Below are 6,082 nucleotides of genomic sequence, written 5' to 3' on the forward strand. Positions count from 1 at the left end.
ATCAGGTAGTTCTGCATTGGACCTTTGAGTATTGGAAATCGCTTCTTAAGAACTCCAAATGTACGCTCAATAATATTCCTAACTGATGCATGTCGCCTATTGAACAGCGCTTTAGCTGCTCGCTCATGAGGTGTGCCCCGTGCACCCCTAAACGGAGCCATAAACCCCGGCATATTTCTGTAGGCAGCATCTACTGCATAATATTTTCCTGTTGATTTAATGATAGGTTTCATGTTATAGCCCCTACTCATTTATTACGGAAACAAATGCTGTAAATAATCTGTCAAATACAAAAGAGACTATTTCCTACTGCCTTGTATTATAAAAGTAATTCGTTACCAGACATATTCTAAAAAGGCATTTCAATTAAATTACCTTGCGGTGGCATTGGAAATCCTGAGGCCGGATCAAGCAAGGTCTCTTGGAGAATTCTGGCATCATGAGCACTACCCTCCCAGCCGACCCGAACAAAGACAAACCGCATATCATGATCGCAGGCAGCAAGTATATTCTGGGATAAGTCGCCATGCCGATTTCTGAACCTCTCTCTTACCTCTGCTCTGCACCAAGCGGATACGTGGGTCCCATCTAAAGCTCCCACACAATCCTATATAAGTGAAATAAGTTTGGCTATAAGTTTCACATGCTCGCAGAAACCTACATGAAAGTGCATGTCCAACTAAAAATGAGATACATACTCGGAACCACGGCATGAGCAAACCATTGTTCAAGATCCGAGGATGCGTGTCATCGACGTTTCTTGGCCTAACGAGATCACGACCTAGCCGAACCAAAGCTCGTAAGACACGACGAACGTGTCGATCAATCGTCTCCGTTGAGTGCTGGAACCGCTCGGCTAACACCCGGTGCCGCTCATCATGGCTCAGGCACATTAGGGTTAAAGCAACGGATTCATGTACCCCCACTCTTTGAGAAGGATATGCATGCCAGTAACCCCGATTAACCAATAAATCGCACAACAAAAGGAATTGAGGAACATCCAAGCGCATATTCTGAATAATTCGGTCTTCATGTCCGTTAATAATCTCAAACACATAATCTCTCCCTGACAGCGCGCTATCTCGTACTCTTCGTCTTCTTGGGACCTGCTGATGTGTATCCTAGAAAAAGAACATGAAACCCAATAATACGACGTACATAAGGATGTTGTCGAGCTCCTCATCATCTAGCTCGTCATCCAGTTGACCTCCTTGAATGTGCCCATCGTTGTCCATCTTCGCACAACAACAACTTTGAACTCTGAAATTGGCCAAGTGATTGAAGAACATTAAACCCTATTCTAGTAGTACAAGTGAAATATTATCAACCAAGAAATAATAACCTCAATTGATGACGAGATTCCAAGAAATAATTATAAAGAAACAAACATCCAAGCATTATATATGACTAATAACACGAAAACATTAGGTTGATATCCTCAATATAATGCAAAAACGGTGTAACTATGAATACTAAAAGAGGAAATAAGCACTTAATTCCTCGTATGTTAACTCACAACCTCATTTAAAGGTTGATATCCATGTAAACCAATTGAGTCAATTGGTGAAATCCCTAACAAATTCTACTAAATAAGTTCAACCCATTATTATAAACACTCACAAATAAATTAATAGCAATATCCTCAATATGAAGAAAAAAATAGACAAAACCCTATGCCTAAAATAACCTGAAATATTCTTAATCATAGATTAAACAAGTGAAATAATTAAACAAGTTCAACCATTTATTACAAAGTGTCAAAAGTGCAATAAGTAAATCTCCTAACAAGTTTATTTTATATATAAGTTCACTTAATAATTATAAACACTCACAGGCACATTTGGGGAACGCCAATAATATAATGGAAAAAAAAATGTCAACTATCCTTGTACACAGGTGAAATAATTAAACAAGTTCAACCATTTCATATAAAGACTCACAAGTTGAATAAGTAAATATCGTACAGTGTGTAGCAAACAAGTTCAAATATTATTTTGAAAATAACTGAATAAGGAGTTTATTTTAGCAGACATTAACCTAGCTATCTGAGAAAATAACTGTGAGTAATTAATACTAGAAAACACGAAAACCAAAAAATTTATATGGCAACTATGAGTACACAAAATATTAGCCATTGCACTTTTACGGGGCCACAATTGATATTTAGTGAACATCAGCCAATATTGCTATCCCCAGCACAAGTAAATTATGTAAACATTCCCTGAATGGCACAAGGATAAAATGATAACAGGCCCCGGTGTGAATGTGATAACAGAAAAACCCAAAGAATAGATATTAAATGATGCCAATATAATTAATTTAGGAACATGGCTCCCTAATATATACGGCATTGCACTATTTCGTAACAACCAATACTGAGAAGCACTACTGCAACCAATATTGAGAAGCACACTCAAATTATTTAACACACGATGGTCCCTGAACATGCAGATGGTATTCAGAAATAACCTGAACCAGCTCCAAATGTTAAAAAATATACTAACAAAGATGACCATCGGCTCACAAGAAAATGTAGCGGCAACTCCTGTCGCACAAAATGAAAATCCTTGCACCATTCCCAACAAATAATAGTTTGTAAACAATTCAACCAACATTTATAAACGCAACCAAATAAATTATCCGAAATTTTTGTAACCTCAACTTCATCTCACAAGAAAAAAATTCACAAACTAAATTGGGTCCACGGTACAGTAAAGAAATGAATAACACAGGCCAATGTCAACTCCAAGTACATAAATCCGCACGAATAGATCAAATCCATTTAAGGCATAGGGAAAACTAAGACGAAGGCTGCCGCAATAGTTTTGGGCTGGATTGAACGAGATGCTAAGGGGGGGGAGGAAGCCTCGATGTCTGACAAAGGCAAGGCGGTCCTCGTCGTCCGCGCATAAGAACCAAATGAGACGCTCATGCCGATTCCTTAGCAGATCAGCCATCTGGAAGCGCACACTTCGGTCCAAATTCAGACTGCTCAAAGTGGCCAAAGCAGCCACCAGCTCCTCGTCTTCATCAACTGGAGCCTTATTGCTCTTAGCAGGAGAAGAGACCGAACCGGAGATCCCAGAGCTCCCTTTACCGCTCAATCGTGTCTCGATGCTGTCTAAAACCCGGACGTATTTCTGGAATTGGGGGGAGGACGGCGCAAAGAATGACTCAGTTGACATGTCCCCCGATTTGCGCTTCTTAACCTTCTCTTTCCCTTTGCCCTTCTTAACCTTCTCTTTCCCTTTCCGGGTCACAGGAACGGCATCTCCTCCATCTGATGAATCGACATCCACAACCCCCTTGCCCCTACCTCTGCTCGCAGCGTGTTCCATTTCCAATTCATCGCCCGAGTTGAGGGGCGATACTCCAAAGCCGGCGCTAAAATCCCCAGTAGCCCCCTGATTCATGAAGACTTCTTCAAGCAAATGGAAGACCAGACAGCACCGGTTCCTAAATCTATTGTATCCCTGGTTGACCTACAAAAGAAGAAAACAGGTTTTAAAAATAAGCAAAAGCCCAATTAACAATTTAACACAACAGCTGTTAGGAACAAACAACTTTTACAAATAACTAAGGCAAATTCCACAGCTGAACAATACATACAACTAATAATGGTCAAAAAACCTACCAAAATTCTATAAACCAAGCTTATAAAAGAAAATATATAACGATAACAGCGTATAAGCTAAAGGATAGGACTAAGTATTATACCTGAAGTAGATGACTCCATCGCTCATCATCCATCATGAAGGTGAAGTTGGTTGAGTCCCAGCCCATACCAGTGCCACGCTTCTTGAACGAAATGTAAAGCCTAGTTAAGTTCTGAAGTGCATAGTACTTCGACCGAATAGTATCGCGGGAGAATGAAACCCCGAAAGTCTCAGTGAGCATCCTAGTAATCTGAGGGACAACGTGGCTCCCGATGGTCTGTGATGATATTTCCCCATTCCTATGCATGTTCACAAGCTGTTCAGCAATGGCAGTTTCCATCTTCGGCGTGAAATTGATACGTTCCTTAGGACCTTTTGGTTTGGGCATCTTTGTTTTCTTTAGGAAAGTCAAAACCAGAAAACAGGCTTAGGGTCGCCTTAATTGAGGGGAAATTAGATACAATCTAAGCCAATATTGGGACAGCATCTACAGAAATTTTTCACCTAGTCAGTTATAACTCACCTTGAAGTAATTTGTTATACAAAGACGCAAATCGTTTTCTCCCGTAGCCGAATATAAAGAACAACGGTTAGCACCCCTAGTCGTTTGCAAAGCTGTAAATAAGGCAAGTTAAAAAGCCGAGCACTACAGCTGTTTGTGATCAGAATTTCTAATAATTAATTGTCACAATAGTTGGGCCTTACCCTTCGAAGCACTCCGAGTCACAGGGGGCATCACAATCCTAAAAATATGTACAAGGTACTTTTTAAAATGCTATTACCAGGCTTTACGCATAAAATGTTCACAAAATATCATCCATTTTAATGTACCAAGCAAATAAAACAGTTCCAAAATAGAAAGTGAAATTCAGGTCAGGTTATCATATTATGGGACAAAACTCTCACAGGTCCAAAACAGCTTCACATAAGAACTAGAGACTAATTTCGAATAAGGCCAGCTTATGTTGCATTCAAAACCAAATGAGTCACAGCTAAAAGGTCCTCAATTTCCTTTACCGCTGCGTAGGACTAATTAAAATTTCGCGAGCCCACCCAATAAAACTTCACTAATTAAGAAAGGCAGCTCAAGTACAACAACAACAGCCGCTGTAAATAATCGATATTCCACCAGCTTGGCCCAGCATATCACAGGGGCCATATAATTTCAGTAATCCAATTGCAATAACTAGTTAGAAAAATAGCAGTGGTGCTTAATATGTAAATCTCCCAACTGATCAAATTTCTTACACAAAATTAAAGTGTAGGAACAAATACCCTATTCACAGATAACAGGCATTAATATACGGATCAATTTAAGCTAACAGCTCACAAACTTATCAACTATCTAATACTTAGAAAATTAGGTTGATATTCATTTAGTTAACACGATGCATATATAGCATGAGTTGCTACTAAAATATCTCCTATGCACACTAGAAATGGGCAAGTGCAGACAAGCTAAATATTTTTTTCTGGGATAGGTGGGTATACGTCCCCTGTGTCCTGACTAATTGGGCCATACTCAAAAAGTATATGCGGGGAAGAGAATTGAAAGCAAATAAATGGTGAAGATGCCAGTGTGAATTGCAAAAATCAGTTCCAAACCGGAACTGAAGAAAATTACTCCCAAAATTACCGTAGATTTGGGGAGATTAAACGAAGCCGGTTTCAAAATAGGTATTCCATTCTGTCTACCATATACTATCAGCACAATGGTAGTTCAGAGCCCCCAAAACATGCCGGTTTCAAAATTGATTTAAGTACTGTAGCCCTATTAAGTGAACAGTTCAAAATTAATTAGGGCCCAATCAAGTGAACAGGTCAACCAACCTCAACGGCGCAACGTTCTGAGCAGCGGCGGAAACTTCACTCTCCTTCGCTGAGCAAGTAGAATCGCGATCGAAACGCCAAATCCAAGCTGATTACCAAGCTGATTACGCTAGTTCGGTACTTCTGATAGAAGTTCCTGTCGCTTCTCGTTCCTTTTTGCGTTGCGGATACTCAGCTCCTTGGTCACTGGTTTGCAAAAACAGCCTTCGATAAGCTGCTGATGTGCTCTTGGACAAGCTAGGTTCTTGCCTTTTCTAGCTGCGCGCCACCAAACATCCACGGATTAGAAGCTCTTAACTGGAGGTGATTTGTGTCCGAATGCGGTCCTCGGTTGTTGCTGTAGTGAAGAGGAAAGTGAAGAAGGGAAAGTTGTAGGTGAGGTGATTGGAGGAACGAGACTTGTTTTAACATTTTGGGCTGCTAAACGGTACCGTATGGATTCAGCGGGACTGTAGCATTTTAAATACAACCTGTTGACCATCGTTTGTATATTGACTACAAAAACTGTTTTTGGTAAAAACAGTGGAACCAAACGCAGCCAAGATGCTTGGTTGCTGATACAAGACAAATAGGAGCAGAGAGGTTTAGCAAGTATA

Source organism: Coffea arabica, chromosome 5e (genome assembly GCF_036785885.1).
Source record: "Coffea arabica cultivar ET-39 chromosome 5e, Coffea Arabica ET-39 HiFi, whole genome shotgun sequence".
NCBI classification, from domain to species: Eukaryota; Viridiplantae; Streptophyta; class Magnoliopsida; order Gentianales; family Rubiaceae; genus Coffea; species Coffea arabica.